General features: G+C 38.1%; 1 pseudogene; it reads right to left on the bottom strand.

Annotated features, from left to right (window-relative positions):
* Positions 1 to 4,721: 4,721 nt before the first annotated feature.
* The window catches only part of LOC150068983 (tRNA wybutosine-synthesizing protein 3 homolog pseudogene), a 33,114-nt pseudogene continuing 17,797 nt past the window's right edge, over positions 4,722 to 20,038 (bottom strand).

A 20,038-nucleotide genomic window follows, 5' to 3' on the forward strand; every position in this document is an offset into this window, starting at 1 on the left:
CTAATAACAACAGATGCTGGCAGGGATGTGGCCAGGAGGGATCACTACTACACCGTTGGTGGGAGTGCAAACATGTTCAACCACTATGGAAAGCAGTGTGGCAGTTCCTCAAAAGACTAAACATAGAGCTTCCCTATGACCCAGCAATTCCACTACTTGGCATTTACCCAATCATCCAGAAATAAGGACATACTAAATCCACTAGCACAACCATATTCATTGCAGCACTATTTACCATAGCAAAGATAAGAAACCAACCCAGATGTCCCTCAGTTGATGAATGGATCAACAAGATGTAGTATTTATACACAATGGAATTCTATGATGCTGTCAGAAAGAATGACATCGCCCCATTTGTTAGGAAATGGAAAGACTCAGAAAAGATCATATTAAGTGAACTAAGCCAGACTCAAAGGAACATAGGCTCAATGGTTTCCCTCAGTTGTCATAATCAGTAGAAACCTTGGCTCTCCTAGCAGAGTTTTACAATAGAACAAAACCTAGATACATAAAACCATATAGGATGACGCTAAATGAAAGGACCTCCAAGATATAGAAACAAAAGCCATATAATGAGTGATTGTTGTCCTTAATGTACCATATTATCTCTCATCTCTTTTGCTGTCCCTTGGTTATCTCCTATTGTTACAGTATTTTACCTTGTTATCTGATATATTATATATATGTTTTTTTGGTTATTTGAAATTGGGTAGGGAAGGGGGGAAAACAAGATGAGAGGTGTGGGTTGGGGTAGGGAAATGGGGACCAAGACATGAGAAAGGGTATCAATGTTTGTGAAGTAATCCACCTTCTATCTGGTGAATATAATGTAACTCCTCTATTAATTACAATAAAAATATATGAAAAAGATGCATAGATCAAGTGGAATAATGCTAGCTAAGAGTCATAAAGCATATTGAAAGCAGGAAACCCTGAGTTCAAGGTCCAGCACAGGTAAAATAAAACAAAATAATAAAATAAATCTCTACTCCTTTAGACAATAAGATGAAATGTAAATATGTAGGAAGAAGCCAATAAAATTCCTATCACTGTATTTTAATCATAATGGTTATTAATATGGTGTATGTTTGTGCACACATGCACAGGAATGCATTTGCTGGTTCTGGGGCTAAATTCAAAGCCAGGGTATTGTCCCTAAGCTGTTTTTGTTCAATGCTAGCACTCTACCACTTGACCCACAGCTCTACTTCCAGCTTTTTTTCTTTTGGTGGTAGCTTATTGGTGATAAGAATATTACCTACAAGCGAGTCACAACTACACAGGAAGCTGAGATCTGAGGATCATGGTTCAAAGCCAGCCCAGACACTAAAGTCCGTGAGACCTTTATTTCCAATTAACCAATAGAAAAGCAGAAATTACACTGTGGCTCAAGAGGTAGGACATTAGTCTTGAGCTGAAGAACTTAGGGACAATGCCCAGGACCAGGGGTAAGGTGATAGCCTGGAGCTGAAGAGCTCAGGGACAGCACCCAGGCCTAGAGTACAAGCCCCACGACCAAACAAAACAACAAAAAGAGTCTTACCTTAAAGCCAGGCTGGCTTCAAACCACGATCCTTCCATCTCAGCCTTCTAAGTGGCTAGGATTACACATTTGAGCCACCAGAACCTAGTTTATTAATTTGTAGTCATATCTTTCTGTTTTCTTAGCCACATATATATTTAAGTCAAAATTAAACTACATTATAATATTGTATGAATTGCTTCTTCATGTCTTTATATATAAATGTCTTTTTTTTTTTGGTCTGTTGTGGGGCTTGAATTCTGGGTCTGGGTGCTGTCCCTGAGTTCTTCAGTTCAAGACTAGCACTCTAACATATTGAGTCACAGCATCACTTCTGATTTTTCTGGTGGTTAATTGGCTATAAGAGTCTCAGAGACTTTTGTGCCTGGGCTGGCTTTGAACTGTGATCCTCAAATCTTAGCTTCCCAAGTATCTAGGATTATAGGTATGAGACACAGATGCCCAGCCTTTTTTTTTTCATGCCAGTCCTGGATTTGAACTCAGGACCTGGGTGCTGTCCCTAAGCTTCTTTTGTTCAAAGGCTAGCACTTTACCACTTGAATCACAGTGCCACTTCTGGCTTTATCACAATTAACTGGATATAGAAATCTCATTGACTGTCCTACCCCAAGCTGGTTCAAACCTCAGTCCACAGATCTCAGCCTCCTCCATAGCTAAGATTACAGGCATTAACTGCTAATTCCCAGCTATGTCAATATCACTTTTAATCATTATCTCCTATCTTGTTTATGAGCTATAATTTAGCAATCCCTATTTATGAAATTTAGGCTGTTTCCATTCATGTTAGTTGTCTTTTAAAAGTTCTTTGTCTCTCCTGCAATATTTTTGCTTGTGAAATAAATGTAGAGAAGGAGAGATGATCTGTACCTAGGATCATGATTTCAGAAATCTCTGAAGGCCAGGTACCTGTGGCTCACACCTGTAATCACAGGTACTTAGTAGGCTGAGAACTGAGAATCACATTTGAAGCCAGCCTGAACAGAAAAGTCGCTGAGATTCTTATCTCCAATTAACTACCAAGGAAATCTGGAAGTAGAGGTGTGGCTCAAGTGATATAGTACTAGTCTTGAGTGAAAAAGCCAAGCAAGAGTGAGTCCCAGTATCTGTTCAAAATAAGGAACCACCAAAACCATGATGTTGTAGAAACCTATTTATGGAACAGAAACATGTCCATGGTTTTTAAAAGTCAGTATATAAGTTGAGTGTATGGAAAAGTCTCAATTATTTTCTTTTACATTTATAACCACAAATATATTTGTTTGTATTTCAGTCAAATGTTCACATACTTTAATTTTTTTATTTGTACAAAGTGAAGCATTTCCTATTGACATTTCCATATGTACATCTAATGTGTGAAAGTACATTTCAATATGTTTATACAGTATGAGTTTATAGATATCTATTTTATTGTATAGCTATAGTTTAGTGTATATATGCAGATTATATACTCATATTCTTTCATATAAATATATACTCCTAGATTTAAAATAGGGTTATGGTCCAATAAATTCATCAGGAGTGGCATATGCATTTCCCACACAAAGCTAATGACATCATGGCTGTGCAGCACTGAGCCTTGCTTTGAGTCCTTCAGGAGTTGACTGACCAAGCTGAGCTCACTGCTGCGGTCCAGAGTTACACATGACAGCCACAACACATATTACTAGTCTAGGAAAAGATAAAAATTCAAAGTAGAATTTCTACTAATTGCAGATTGAATTCCTCCCACCTGTGAGATGAAAACTGCTGAGTCAAATCCTGTTAGACGGCTGTCTGTGCATACTTACATGAACTTAGAAAGACAGACATGTATCGGTGAATTCTCTGGCCAAAGAGCAGGCAAGGGAAAACATTATGTCCTCTCTAAGTAAAAATCAAAATACACCACACACACACACACACACACACACACACACACTTTGTGTAATTGCATTAATCCACTCATCATGGCAGTGTTCACAACTAGAACAGCTTCTGCTAGGGCCCATCTCCCAACACAGTTGTATTGTGGGTTAAGTTTTTAATGCAGATACAGCTTTGCAGTAAATAGGAAAAAATTATCTTCTTTTTCATTTTTTTGTGGGTTTGTTTTTGTCGATTGGTACCTGTACTGGAGTTTGAACTCAAGACTTTAGACTCTTACATACATGGTTTTATAGCTCAAAGTCAGTGCTCTATCCCTTGAACCACACCTCCACTCTCAGAAAAATCTTTCTGCACACCGTAAGAAACAAAAGCTGTAAGGTTACAGAGAAGAAAAACAGAACCTTGGCATTAGATAATCTTTTTTTTAACTTTGACAAATTAACCTTTATTTTATAATGATAAATGCTCACAGACATGCACAATGACCTACTTATAAATGCATTCACATTTAAAATTTGATACTGTGAGTACACACTCGTAATGTAAACAAGGCAGATATCAGAAATTCTTTTTAGAAAATCATGAAACAGAAGTTTTAGAAGGTAAATGCTTTACTCAGAAGCTCCAACTTTTGAATTCACATCCAAGACTTCTGAAATTTGAAATTTTCCACAGCACATTTATTCAGGTAGGATGCTTGTGTGTTAGTGGTTATTTTTTATCAGGCTTAGAGAAAAACTATGTACACATGTTTCTAAGTCTGTACTACATTAAAGTCTGATTTATAACAAACAATGAGGAAAGAGGGCTCAATATTTGCTCCTGAATAAAAATCAGTTGGTTATTCAAGAGGTCAAAAGGGGGAAAGGCAACTTGTCACTGGAATCCATGGAAAACAGGGGTAAATGCAAACTTTCTTCTAAAAGCTAGAGGAAGTTTCAAAGTTAGTTACTATAATTTTTATTCAAATGTCCATGGTGTAGGGTTGTCTTAAAAGAACATTGTACTTCATTTTCCAATTTCATAGAACTGGAAATTGTAACAAAAAAGAGACATTGAAAGTCATAATTTTGCGAAGATTCTCTTTGTGTTTAATAAGACGTATTAAATGAGCAAACATTATACAAATTATATGGATAAACATACAAAACTATTTGTAAAACGCATGTATACATATGAAATGAGTTTCTCTGAATACAGAGAAATTAAATATTGCTTTTCTAAATAGACAATACATGCAATAAACTCTTATAAAGAGTAGCTTTATAAAATTTACTGGAAACATTTTACTAAAGCACTCCAAAGATAAATGCTAGTAATGTTCAGGGAAGATGTTGGAATAGATTTCTGGGTCATCATCATCATCATCATCATTATCATTGTCTTTTTCAACTTTTTCATCATTTTCTTCAGAAATACATTTGCCATATGTTTTTTTTCTGGTTTCTTTTTCTTATGAGTATAAGATGGCTTATTTTTCTCTTTGAACTTGGGATGTAAATCAGTAATTGTTTCTTTATCCAAAGCATGTTACAAGCAGTTGCAAAACCTTTCCATTCTTTTCTTGTTTTCTTCCATTTTTTGATTTGCTATATTTAATAAGAAGTCAATATATTCTTCTGTCATCACCACATCTCCCTTATGGCTTAATGGAACTTCTAAGCCATGTGTGCTCTGAACAGCCAACATAGTCTTTCCTCTTTTTCCAGCTGTGATGCCAGAGTTCCTGAAACCAGAGTCAATTGCCACTGAATGCAGAATCTGTGCATCCTCCAACAGCCAGCCGACACTGCACCTGAAGAACCAACGGCTCAAATTTGAAAATGACATCACCATTTGCATTCTTTAGCGCTACCATCACTTCATCTCTTACACAAGGTTTGTGTGTAACCAGTAGCCAGGAACAGTTTTGTTTCTGAACCTCAACACCATTGACACCCCATCCAGGAGCAGGAGGTGGTGATCCCGGGAATTCAGCACCCGCACGAACTCCATCACGTCCTCGTCCACGCTCTCCCGAACTCAGCACCGGGGTCCAGGAAGCCGTGCGGCCCAGCCATGATGGCCTAGATAACCTTTTACAATAGGATCATAGTACACATGTAAATAAAACAAAACTGAAAATTTATGGCACATTTGTTGATAGGAGCTAACAAACCAATCTTTTGTTTAAATTTGCTGAACCAGAGAACAAGATCTCAGGTGGGACCAATTCTTTTTTTTTAATGAAAGAGTTTATTAACACTGATTTTTACATCATATTCCAAATGTCATGTTTAGCAAACAAGTATTGAAGAAGGGAATCTCTATATGCAATCCCTGGCACATAGATTTTAGAACATAATGAAAATTAAGCTGACAGTTTGTGTGTCATTGATACATAGCAGTCTATATAAATTATGTCTATAGAGTACATATCCCATCATAGAGTTTTATGTCTATATAGTTATATCTCCAAGACTGTGTCAATAGCCTTGGATACCCGAATATTGAGTCCTCGCTCTTGTACTATTTGGATCTAATATCCACATATCAAGGAGACCATGTGCCTTTTGTTCCTTTGGGGACCAATTCTTAACATAAAATATTTGCTTATTTCCTTACATTGGAGCAGGATCTCTAAAATCTGGGGTAAACATTCACAGGTTTTCATGGTATTTCTTTTGGAGGGGGTCTTTTTATTTTTTTTTTGTTTGTTGTCGTTTTGAGCAGTGTCTTGCTGTGTAGCCCAAACTGGCCTCAAACACATCCTCCTGCTTCAGCATCCAGAGGGCTAGGATTACAGTATGAGCTACTATACTCAGATGAATGATATTTTATAGACATTGTTTACATATATTGCATCCTCAGTTCTCCTTTGAGGAATCTTCTTATTTTTTTCTTATAGTTAATTGAATCAATAGCTTTAGGCTATAGAGTTATTCCCTGTTAATCCAAGGAAATAAGTGTTCATATTAATGGGTTTGCTTGCAGAATTTTGGGGATTCACCATAAAAATAAGAATTTCATATTGCTATTTGAAACCATCCATGAAACTCATTAACAGTAACTTCTTTTTTTTTTTTTTTTTTGCCAGTCCTGGGCTTGAGCTCAGGGCCTGAGCACTCTCCTTGGACTTTCTCAAAGCTAGAGCTCTACCACTTGAGCCTCAGCACCACTTCCGGCTTTTTTCTATATGTGGTACCGAGGAATCGAACCCTGGTCTTCATGCATGCTAGGCAAGCACTTAGACCAGTAGGCCAAACTCCTGGCTCCTAACAGTAACCTCTTAATACATTTGATTGCCACCATACAGAAAGTTGCTAAGTCTTACAAGAATAGTGAATAATAATCATGATTATAATAACAATAATTTTAACTCCTTGGTCTTTCTGCAATCATTTACCCCAGGATCCTAACCTAGTCTTTTTTCTCCTCAGTATTGTCAAAGAATTCAGTTATTTTCAAGTTGGGAATTCCTTTTAAGTCAAGCTCCTTTTGTTGAGTTCTGTTAAGTCAAGCTTCATCTGTTGAGTTCTGTCTCTGTCTCATGGCTTTCCAACATACCAGTGTCCTGTACATTTTTGGAGCTACATGGACAAGTTAGAGTCTTTTCATTATAAAATAATTTTCTTACAACAAAGTCCTTTTGTACTTTTCACAAGAATAGGCCTTTTCTTTCCAGTCAACTTCAAGCAAATACTATAAAATCGTTAGCAAAGCTAGTAAGCGTGTTTACTTAGAAAGATGAATATGATCCTAATTTTGGAATCCTGATCTTTTGGCATCTCTGAATGTGGTTGATGATGTCAGAGTTGAGCTCATACCAGTGTGTTCAAATCTTCTCTGGGCTGGCACACTGTTGTGCATGTACCAGGACTCATTGAAGATTCTTCCACACCCACCCTGGATGTCATCCACTAGCCAGCCAACTGCTCTGATATTCCTGCTCTCTATCCCTGGCACTAAGTAGGGTGGACAGGAATAGTAACTGCTAAAAGAGACTGAACTCTAAGTCTTCACCTGTGCCTACTGAATGATACATACTTCAGCAGTCACAGAATTTAATACCTTGATTAGAATAAATGAGTGAATGAATGAATGAAATTAATTCTGCTTCCTCTTTAAACCATACATTCTACTGCTATTTCCCCATTATTTAACATAGTGCTTACCACAAAGTAAGAATTGAGTAATAATATATTCAATGCATGAATCCTCTCTCTCTCAATCCTGATTCCCATTTTCATCAACAAAATGAATCAATGAAAAGGAAATTATGAAGAGGGTGGCCATAAATGTCAATTTCAGGAAATATAGTTCATTGCTAGCAAAATTTTGCCTCCAGCTTCAATGTCATCTGTAATAAAAATGCTTTCACAGTGATAACTGGGTGATATTTCAGTAAAATGTTACAGTAAGCTACACTGGACCTTTATTGATTTATTTATTTTAGGTGTTAATACTGGAACCTGAATTCAAGGCCTGGAAGCTATCCATTAGCTTTTTCATTGAAGCATAGTGTTCTACCACTTTAGCTATAGCTCTGCTTCTGGATTTTTGACGGCCAGTTGTAGACAAGAATCCATGGACTTTGCTACCTGGACCTGCTTTGAACTGTGTTCTGCAGATCTTGTCTTCCTGAGTAACTAGGATTAGGTTTGACCCACCCATATATCACTCCTCCACACTTCTCGTCATTTTTAATATAAACATCTACTGTTATATATTTTTTTAATCAAAACCCTTTCCTACAATGAGGCCTCCTTCCTCCTCATAATAATAGCTAGCGAGGGGCCGGGAGTTTGGCCTAGTGGTTAAAGTGCTTGCCTAGCATGCATGAAGACCCGGGTTCGATTCCTTGGTACCACATACATAGAAAAAAGCCAGAAGTGGTGCTGAGGCTCAAGTGGTAAGCTCTAGCCTTGAGAAAGTCCAAGGACAGTGCTCAGGCCCTGAGCTCAAGCCCAGGACTGGCAAAAAAAATAAATAAATAATAGCTAGCGAATATTGAACCTGCAAAGGTGGTGAAGTTGTCCCAGAGACTACATGGAAATGTACTATCACTTCCATCTTGAAGATATTAGAAGGTGTACATAATTACTAAACCCACTTCATAAATTAGAAAATAAGGAAGAAGAGATGTTGCTCAAGTGGTGCCAGCCTTGTGTGAAAAAGCCAAGAAAGAATGTGAGACCTTGAGTTCAAGCCCCAGTACCAGCACAACCAAATACATAAATAAATAAATCAGAAAATAAAACAGCCAGGCTCAGGTTGCTCATGCCTGTAAACTTAGCTACTCAGGAGGCTGAGATCTGAAAACTGCTGTTGAAAGACAACACTGGGCAGGAAAATCTGTAAGATTCTTATGTCTAACATACCATCAGAAAGCCAAAAGTGGAGCTGTGGTTCAAGTGGTAGAATACTAGTTTTGAGCACAAAAGTTCAAGGATAGAACTCAGACCCTGAGTTCAGGACCCAGGACAGCACCAAAGAAGAAAGAAGGGAGGGATGGAGGGAGGGAAGGAAAGAAGGAAGGAAGGAAGGAAGGAAGGAAGGAAGGAAGGAAGGAAGGAAGGAAGGAAGGAAGGAAGGAAGGAAGGAGGGAGGGAAGGAAAGAAGCAAGGAAGGAAGGAAGGAAGGAAGGAAGGAAGGAAGGAAGGAAACAAGAATTTAGTAAATGTTCAAAATTCCAAAGTATTTGTATAATGGAGACAATATTCAAGTCTACATCTATTCGAATCTAGAATTTAAGATTCTATCTACAATATCTGCCTTTGCTAGCTAAAATTCAAGGTCCCTGGGTTTATTTTAGTTTAATTTTCTATATTTAGAAAATATACTTTGACAACTTCCATTTTTTTTCAGATATTTGCTGTGCTGTTTTATCAGAATATTACCACTGTTGGTTAATGTTCTTTTTGCCCAATGAGCATTTTCCCCACTGTTTAGTAGAGTCAAGAAAGTCAACTAGATCCAGATGGCTCCTGATGAGTTTAGATTTGGAATTTTTTGTTATTGTTGTTTGGCTGGTTTGTTGGGGGGGGGGTTGTTTGTTTATTTTTGTTTTGTGATGAGATCATAGCCTAATCTGATTTGCAATTAACTCTGATTCAACGATCCCTCTGACTCAACCTAGCATTACAGAAGTAACCAACTCTGGTTTGGTTATCGACAGTTTTAAAGTTTTACATCTTTGCTAATTTCCTCTATACTTACTCTAACAATGTAGTTCAAGTCATTAACTGGAATTTTTATTTTTCCAGTTCTATAAAATTTACTTAATAAATGGGGAATTCTGGTCTTAGTTACATACTTAGGATTGTTGTCTACTTAGTAAATTAACCCTATCACAATTATATAATGTCTCTATCTCCAGTAATTTTCTTCTCTCTGCAGATTATTTTGCTTCAATTTAGTCACTCAGGGTTTTTTGTTGTTGTTGTTTGTTTGTTTGTTTGCTGGTCCTGGGGCTCTCTCAGCCTCAAGGCTAGGGCCGTACCACTAGAGCCACAGCACCTCTTACGGATTTTATCTGGGATGTATATTGGATAAACATCTGAGTAGTTAGGATTACAGACAGGAACCACCAGCACCTGGCTTCAGCTTGCTTCCTTTCCTTTCCTTTCCTCCCCCCCCCCCCCCCGCCACTCTCTTTTTTTCTTTTTTCCAGTCCTGGGCTTGAACTCAGGGCCCTGGCACTGTCCTTGAGCTTTCTCAAGGCTACCTCTACCACTTGAACTACAGAACCACTTGTGGCTTTTTTTTTTTTTTTGCCAGTCCTGGGGACTGAACTTGGGGCCTGAACACTGTCCTTGGGCATTCTCAAGACTAGAGCCCTACCACTTGAGCCTCAGCACCCCTCCTGGCTTTTTTCTATATGGGTGGTGCCTAGGAATCAAACCCAGATCTTTGTGCATACTAGACAAGCGCTCTACCACTAGGCCAAACTCCCAGCACACTTCTGGCTTTTTTGTGTATGTGGTACCAAGCAATAGAACAGGGGGCTTCATGCATGCTAGGCAAGCACTCTACCACTAGGTCACACTCCTAGCTCTCAGCTTTCTTTTGAACAATGTCTATATTACATACATTTTCATTCTTTCATTTTTAACCAACCATGTAATTACATTTAAAATGCATTTATTGCTGGGCGCTGGTGGCTTATGCTTATAATACCAGCTACTCAGGAGGCTGAGATCTGAGGTCCACTGTTCAAAGCCAGCCTGGGCACAAAAGCCGGAGAGACATTTTTTTCTTTTGTGGGTCATGGGGCTTGAACTCAGGGCCTGAGTGCTGTCCCTGAGCTCTTCAGCTCCAGGCTACTGCCCTATCCCTGGATCCACAGCCCCACTTCCCATTTTCTAGTGATTAATTGGAGAGAAGAGTTTCAAGTTCTTTAGTGCCCAGGCTGGCTTTGAATCTCAGATCTCAGCCTCCTGAGTAGCTAGGATTATAGGCATGAGCCACTGTGCCCAGCTCCCAGTGAGACTTTTATCTCCAATTAACCACCAGAAAACTGCAAGTGGCACTGTGGCTCAAGTAGTAGAGTGCTATCCTTGTGCTTAAGAGCTCAGGGATAGAGCCCAGGCCCAGAGCTGAAGTCCTACAACCAACAATAAGTAAGTAAATAAATAAATAAATTTATTACAGGAGACTGTTGTATTTTTTTGTTCATTCTGACACGATCTGCCTTTACTTTTTTATTTTTTTGGTGGTACTGGGTAATGAACTCAGGGCCTTGTGCTTGCTAGACTAGTACTCTACCATTTAACCCATACCCCCAAGTCCTTTTGTTTTTAGTTTGGTTTCAGATCAGGTCCCATGCTTTTGCCCAAGGTGATTTGGATCTTGATCATCTTATCTCTGTCTTATAAGTAGCTAGAGTTACAGGCATGTATCACTTGTTTTTGAGACAGGATCTTAGTAGGTTTTGTATTTACCACAATGCTCAGCTCACTACTTATGATTATTTCCAACACTATTCACAGCAGTCAAGTTATAGAACCAGCCTAAGGTGCCCATCAGTAGATAAACAGATAAAGAAAAAGTAGTTTGTCTTCCTAGTGGAGTGTTATTCAGCCATATCTACAAATGAAACCATGTCACTTGCACACAAAAAATAGAACTGGAAAATATCAAGTAAAATAAGCCAGATATAGAAAGCATCACACATTCATATACACACACAGAGATTACACAGAGACAGACAGACAGATGGAGACAAAGAAAGAGACAGAGAAAGAAAAGTCGATAGAGAGAGAGAAAAAAAAAAAAACCTGCAAGCAGAAAGTGGACCATTTGGGAAGGAGCAAAAAGCACAAAAATGTATAAAGGTGGATAGAAAAAAATCAATCAAGCCCGGCACAATGGCAGCACAGTGGCGCATGCCTGTAATCCTAGCTAATCAGGAGGCTGAGATCTGAGGATCAAGGTTCAAAGCCAACCAAGGCACAAAAGGACCTGAGACTCTTATCTCCAATTAACCCCTAGAAAACAGGAAGTGGGGCTTGGCTCAAGGTGGTAGTCTAGAGCTGAATGAAGAGTTCCTGGACAGCACCCAGGCTGAGTTTAAGCCCCATGACCCACAAAAAAAAAAAAAAGAAAGAAAGAAAGAAAGAGAGAGAGAGAGAAAGAAAGAAAGAATCAAAGAATAATATGTGAATATATGGAAATTTGACAGTGAAATCCAGTACTTTGTGCAATTAATAACTCATTAATGTTAATAATTGATAACTTGGTTTGAAGCCAAAGTCTGACTTCTGAATAAAGAATATTGCCAGATTCATTTCTCTCCAAAAAGGTCTTTTGACTAACATCCAGCTGGAGAGCCTCTTATTTAGGAGGAAGATTCAGGGCTATGGCTTCTCTGTCTCGCCCACACTGTCAGCTAGAACCTTATATTCCATGTGATGTTATGGAGAGGTGGGTCACTGAGGAGTATAATTAAGTCATGAACATTCCACTCTCATGCATGAGACTGAGGTTTTTATAAATGAAGTTGAAGTCACTGCCATCGTCTCACCATTCCTTTTGCTCTTACATGATATGAGGACACAGTAGTTGCATTCTTCAGAAGATAAAGCAACAAGCTGCCATCTTGGAAGCTGAAAACTCAGCTCACATCTGCCAGCTCTTTGATCTTCTAGCCTTCAGTACTTTGAGAAATGAATTCTATTATTGATTTTTTTTTAAGAATGAATGGGGTTTTTGTTTTGTTTTGTTCGTTTTGGTTATCCATTGTTGAGGTACTATATATAAGTCGGGGACAGGAAACAGTTGATTATTTGAAATTATGGAAAGTGAATCAAAAAGTCTGTATGTTCTCTTCAAGAAAACAATCAAGTTTAATTGAAGTAAATCAAATCGCTTGACTTGATAGTAGCTATTTTCTCCCAACATTGCGTTAGAAGGTCCTATATAAATGATAAGGCTTAAAAATATTTTTCCACCTAAAGCAACAAATAAATATGACCAGTCAATTCTGTTTCTACCTCAAGGAGTAATATTTATTACTTAGAAGATTCTTCCAGACTAGCCAGGCAGGAGATTGGTGTTTTAGGGGGGCTTAGGGGAGCATTTAAGGGCATGAAGAAGTCTTTCTGAGTGACCAAACTTTTCCATACAAATACTGTAAGTACCTGAACATTGTAGTTAGTCAGGAAGAGAAATGCAGAAATTAGTTTATATGTATGTGTGCACGTGTGTGCCCGAATGTGTGTATGTAGGTTTTGTGGCCTGGGCCCAGTCCCCGGGTGTTTTTTGCTTCACTTCCAGCTGGTTAACTGGAGATTGGAGCCACATAGACATTCCTGCGCAGGCTGGTTTCAACCTTTAATCTTCAGTTCTCAGCCTCCTAAGTAGCTAGAATTACATTTGTTTTCCCAATAGATATGTGTTATGTTTTAGAATAATGGCCATACCTGTCTGCAATACCTGTCTCTAGAAAAGAGATGGAAAAAAGGAATCATGACAGCAAAGGTGTGTTTAATAAGCAGGTTGAATTGAAAGTCGGCAATGAAATCCCTCAGTATATAACTAAGATAAGACAGTTAAAACAAATTAAAGGTAGAAACAAATAAAAGAAAACAGAGCTCTAAAAGCAACAGTGTAAGATCAATTCTGAGTCACAGTCATCCTTACTGGCCAGGGACATTTGAATAAACCATCTGATTTCTCTACAATTCTTGGAGACATTGAAGAAAATGATTCCACTAAATATGTGACCATGAAGGTAACAGAACACAAAGTATGCAGCAGCTACTAACGGGAAACGTGTCACACAGCACAGGAACTTTTTTTTTTTTTCTTTTTTTTGCCAGTCCTGAGCTTGAGCTCAGGGCCTGAGCACTGTCCTTGGATTTTCTCAAGGCTAGAGCTCTACCACTTGAGCCTCAGCACCACTCCGGCTTTTTTGTATGTATGTAGTACCAAGAAATTGAACCCGGGCCTTTGTACATGCTAGGCAATCACTCTACCACTAGGCCAAAGTCCCGGCCCCCTTCAGAACATTTTTCTCATAATGGCAAAAGGTTAATTGTTTTTGAGCTTTTATGTATATAAAAGCTATTGTATAATAGCAAGAACTTTACAAAGTATTGTACTGCTATAGTGTATTGTTGCCTCTTTACAGATAAGAAAGTGGGGTTTGAGAGGGAACTGGAGATATGGTTCAAGTGATAGATGTTTGCCTTGCAAATGCCAGGGCCTCATCAACCCCAGAAGAGGAAGGAGATTGAAGGGGCTGAGTAGGAAAGCCATGTATGGTGGCACAAATGGAAGACTGAGGCAGGAGGGTAGCGAGCTCAAGGCTAGTTTAGGTACACAGTAAGGCTCTATCTCAAAAAAGAAAAGAGAAAAAAAAAGTTGAGGCAAAGAGGTTGAGCTGCATATTCAAAGTTACAGAACTGGTTATTACAGTGGATTGAGTAGAGTATTTAAGCTTCCTGCCCTAACTACTTACTATTCTATCGTGATCATTTGATTGGTAGAAATGCTTTTGATCCTATTATCTGATAGCAGCTTAGCATTTATTGAGGAAAATACTTATTTAATACTGTAAAAAGGTCTTACGAAGTAAGAGAAATAGATTGAAAATTCAAGATATTTGAGATTATTTTTTTTAATAATACTGGACTGAATTTTCATTTGGAGTTTGAGGTTTAAATCCTGCTCCCTTCTGTCCTCTTTTTTCATTTTAAGAAGCTAGGAAAACATCACGTAGAAGACTCGCAGCGAGGGCTACTTCTAACGGTCCACACACTCTGACGTGAACAGACTGGACTAGAGGGAAGCGCTGGTTGGAAGGCTGTGCCTACTACAAATAGGATGGAACAAGGCGAAACCATGAAAAAAAGCAGATATTAAGGTCAGGAACCCTATATGAGTCTTATTCTAAGTTCAATCCAACTCCCGGAAATCGAATTCTTTATTTCTTAAGACTGACAATGACCCTATACTTCTTGAAACCAATTGATGGAATGATGTGGTGTGGTAGTATCCAGGACACAGAGCCTTTATTATTCGATGGTTCAACTTGGATGAAAGAAAAGTTCCGAAGAATCAGAACTACTGCTTTCCTTTGTTCAAGAGAAATTAGAGTTCATTTAAGAAACTACTTTCTCTCTTAAAGGGACCATGTTAACTTTGAACATAAAATGAATGAGTCACTCAATAAGATTGTTTTCACCTTTGTGGAAGGTAGAACTAAAATCTATAGTCATTTTCTTCCTATTCTGATAATACACGGGCCTTATGATTTATTCCACACACTTCAGCTTAAACATCTCACTTATACAGTTTTAATTGCTTTGTGTTTTTTGGTATGACTTAATTTTTTAAGCATTTTTTATTGTAATTAGTAAAAGGGTTACATGATATTTGCCAGATAGAAGGTGCATTAATTCACATACATTGATACCCTTTCACATGTCTTGGTACCCATTTCCCTCCCCCCCCCACCCCCCACCCATCTTGGTTTTCCCCCCTTCCCTATCAAATTTCAAATATCCAAATACAAATAAATTCAATATATCAAATAACAAAGTGAGATACTATACCAATATGAGATAACCAAGGGACAGCAAAGGAGATGAGAGACAACATAGTACATTAAGGACAACAATCATTCATTATATGGCTTTTGTTTCAATATCCTGGAGGTCCTTTCAATTAGCTTCACATTATATGGCCTTATGTATCAAGATTTTGCTCTATTGCAGATCTCTGCTAGTAGAGCCCAAGGTTTCTACTGATTATGACGAATGAGGGAAACCATTGAGCCTAAGTTCCTTTGAGTCTGGCTTACTTCACTTAATATGATTTTTTCTAAGTCTTTCCATTTCCTAACAAATGGGGCGATGTCATTCTTTCTGACAGCAGCATAGAATTCCATTGTGTACAAATACCACAACTTTTTTTAGAGAAAATAAGAGTCATATTATTTGGTAGTGAAATGTATGAATATTCACATTAAATAGCATAGACTGAAAATCAGTTCAAGTCAAATTTTACTACAGATTTTTTTTTGTCAGTCTTGGGGTTTGAACTCAGGGCCTGAGCACTGTCCTTGGGCTTTTTCCTCGAGGCTAGCACTCTGCCACTTGAGCCACAGAACTATTTCTGGCTTTTATATGTACCTGGTTTGAGGAATCGAACCCGGGTCTTTGTGCATGCTAGGCAAGCACTCTACCACTAGGCCAAACTCCTGACTCCTACAAAATATTTCTAAGATATCCCTGTATTTCAGAATTTCACACATTCTAGAGGCTAGAGGTGTGGATTAGAAGTGCCTACAGCAAGCAAGCCTTGTTTTTAAACTTCAGCTTTGAAAGAAATAAAAAATAAAATTTCAGACAAACAACAGTCCTGTGATACTTTGCTACAAAGGAGAAGAGATTATATTTCTAGGGCCGGGAGTTTGGCCCAGTGATAGAGTGCTTGCCTAGCATGCACAAAGACCCAGGTTCAATTTCTCGGTACCACATACATAGAAAAAATGCTGGAAGTGGTGCTGAGGCTCAAGTGGCAGAGCTCTAGCCTTGAGAAAGTCCAAGGACAGTGCTCAGGCCCTGAGCTCAAGCCCAGGACTGGCAAAAAAAAGAAAGAAAGAAAAAGAAAAAGAAAAAGAAAAGAGGGGCCGGGAGTTTGGCCTAGTGGTTAAAGTACTTGTCTAGCATGCATGAGGACCCGGGTTCAATTCCTTGGTACCACATACATAGAAAAAATGCTGGAAGTGGTGCTGAGGCTCAAGTGGCAGAGCTCTAGCCTTGAGAAAGTCCAAGGACAGTGCTCAGGCCCTGAGCTCAAGCCCAGGACTGGCAAAAAAAAAAAAAAAAAGAAAAGAAAAACAAAGATTATATTTCTAAATTAAATAAATTAAAACTGATTATCCTAGCTACTTGAGAGACTAAGATCTGAGGATAAAGATTCAAAGCCAACCCAGGCAGACAAAACTGAATGACTCTTATCTTAGCAAAAAGCCAGAAATAGAGGTATGCCTCAAGTGGTAAAGCACTAGCTTTCAGTCAAAAAAGGTAACAGATAGTACCCAGACCCTAAGTTCAAGCCCCAGTAACAGCACAAAAAAATAAATAAAAATTAAAATAAATTAGCCATCCTTAATTTCAAAATATAGACGTGAGTAAGTATATACAAATTAGAAATAAATATTAATGGAGTGTTTTATCTTCAGTTTTAAAAAACAGCATGTGCATTCACAATGTAGAATCAGAAGTTTGTTTCAAGGAAATTGATAATCTATTATATTCCTGTGTTAATATGTCCTGTCAAGTAATAGTCCTAGTATATCACATTGATCTTCACATCCTCCTATGAGGTAATTAGTGCAAGGAATTTTATTTTTTTATCTAGTTATTGAACTGAGAAGAATTTCTTACAAACAATGAAACAGAAAAAAATAAAGTTAATTTTATGTATTATCTGAAGATTGGTTTCTGATGAGATTAACATTTAAATTACAAAACTTTGTGTGAGGCAGATCACCTTCTGTGATGTGTAGAGGGCTCAGGAAATTAGTTACTGGAACAAAGACATGACCAGCCATGTCTAAAGAGAGAATTTCCTTCCTGGGTCAGCTGCTTCATCAGCTGCTCTGGGTGTTCAGGCTACTTGCCCAAACTTCAGATACAGGACATAGCAGCCTCCATAATTTCCCGGCATTGTTTCCCCAGAGAAGCCTACTGAATATAGAAAGGCACTTCTTACTAAAAAGGAGGGTACTTGAGACTCAAGAACACCCTGGATAGATTAAGGAGACAAATGTATTTGATCATCGGATTGTAAAACCTGTGAGCTATTTCCACAGTGCATCATCTCTGCTTGCTATACATAAATATCTTTTTGTAAATCCTGTAATCATCTTGTGAATGATACAATTATGCTGCATTACATATGTGCGGTGTTTCAAATATCAAACAGATGTCTTAGGAATATACCATACATTTTTTTCAGCCCAGTTTTAGAATTCATGTCTATTTTAAAGTACTGGAATCCTCAGAAACTGGAAATAGCTTAGATCTTTCTTAACGTCTCCCATTTGCTTCCCAGTGTCAGGCAAGCCTTGCTAATTCCTGCCCATTTCCTTTCTATTCTTTCCTCCCTTTCCACCGGGTCTTGTTTATCACCTGCTCTAAGACGTCTTCCTAATTAAACTTGAACTAAATCACTGTTTAATTACTTCCATATTTAACTTGGTCTAACTGTAGGAATCATTCTTTCTTCCACTTTCCACATTGTTTTCTTTATGGTTCCAGGTGTGCTTTTCTAACAGACTTGTTTCCAGTGGTCTAAAAGTCAGAATACAGTGTTTGGATGCCATCAGAGAATCATGGACAGCTGAGTGGTACAATTCTTTACCTTAGGAAATGTCCTCTGGAATATCTAAAGAAAATGGACAGAGAAGGCAAAACTGGGTGCAGAGAGAAGAAAAAAGGAAAGCCTAACTATTGATCCATGGGAATGGATCAGCTGCAGCTGACTAGAAATTAACAGCAACAAACCAGGTGTAATCCTAGCTACTCAGGAAACTGAGGTCTAAGGAATTAACAACAATTTTAAAAAGTCCCTGTTAATAAGTTAGGTTAGAGAGAGGATGGAGAGCTCAGTAATGACTAATGCATATATAAAGTTGGCCAACTTAACCTATAATATGATAATGCAGATCAGATTTGGAGTGAGATGATGCATCTAACCCAATTGGAGAAAAATCTGAAAACTTTATTTTTCCTTTTTCTTTTCTTCACTGCTGGAAAAAGAATCGAGGAGAGCTGCATCACCAGCCCCAAATCCAAAATCTTAACAACACATTGTGTTATTGAGACTTGTAGTAATAAACATTCACTTAAGGTTAGTGGAAATACCAAATGGTACAGCCTCTTTCACGGAAATTTTAACATCATTGCATGTATTATCTATATCAGTAATTCTACTCCTAAAAATCTATACCAAAGATATATTAGCTAATATACAAACCTGACACGTGAAAAACTATTCATCACAAAAATATTCTAATTCATTACTATCCAGTGAATGTACGAGATCTGGCTTGTATCCATTTGCAAGAATCAATTGATGGGCTGAGAATGTGGCTTAGTGGTAAAATGCTTGCCTAGTGTGCATGTGGCACTGGGTTCAATTCCTCAGTACCACATAAACAATTTTTAAAAAGTAAATAAATTTTCAAGCATTTAGCAAGCTGGTTATTAAGCTGGTTCCAGCTATTGCTGGAAAGCAAGTTAAAATAATACATATTACATTAAAATAATTGCACATATATTTAAAACAAAATGAACATGTATTTTTAAAAACCATGTATTTATTTTGCCATACTTTATTATTATATATGCGCTTGGGGTTATTTGCAGGTCTTATATATGAATGTTGGAAATACCATATACTGACTGATGTGCTGCTAAGTATCACCTTCCAACTTTACACTCGGTGATGCTATTTAGTGGCCTAACATGAGCCATGGAAGAGGGTTCCTAACACAGGAGTTTGCAAATGCTCCAGCAGGGTTTTTGTTTTTACTGCTGTCATTTCCTTGTAGAAACATAGTTGTAAAACCTTTAGCTGAACACAACTGGTGACAATGAGACATTCATCAGAAAGAGTTCTGGTTAAATAAACCATGATACACCCACTGAATTAACTATTATAAAAGAAAATAAGGCTATTTTTATATACTGTTATAGCAGAGGCCAATCAAAGAGACCAGTCATCAGTAGCTCACACCTGTAATCCTAGAGCTACTCAGGAGGCTTGAGATCTGGGGATTACAGCTCGAAGCCAACCTAGCAGGAAAGTCTGTGTGAGACATCTTTAATTAACCACCAAAAAGCCAGGCACCTGGGCTCAAGAGGTACAGTACTAGACTTGGGAATAAAAGCTCAGAGTCAGTACTCCAGAAGCAACATGCACGTGTGTGCGAGCGCTTTGCGCACACACACCACCTCTAAGATATACAGCCAATGAAAAAGCAATTTCAAGACCAGTGAGCTTGCACCATTAACTTTAAAATTAGAGACAAAGAACTGGGAATGTGGCTTAGTGATAGAGTGCTTGCCTTAGCTTGTATGAAGCTATGGGCTTAATTCCTCAGTGCCACATAAACAGAAAAAAGCCTGAAGT

The sequence above is a fragment of the Megascapheus bottae genome, chromosome 1, assembly GCF_031878675.1.
Source record: "Megascapheus bottae isolate mThoBot1 chromosome 1, mThoBot2.hap1, whole genome shotgun sequence".
NCBI lineage: Eukaryota > Metazoa > Chordata > Mammalia > Rodentia > Geomyidae > Megascapheus > Megascapheus bottae.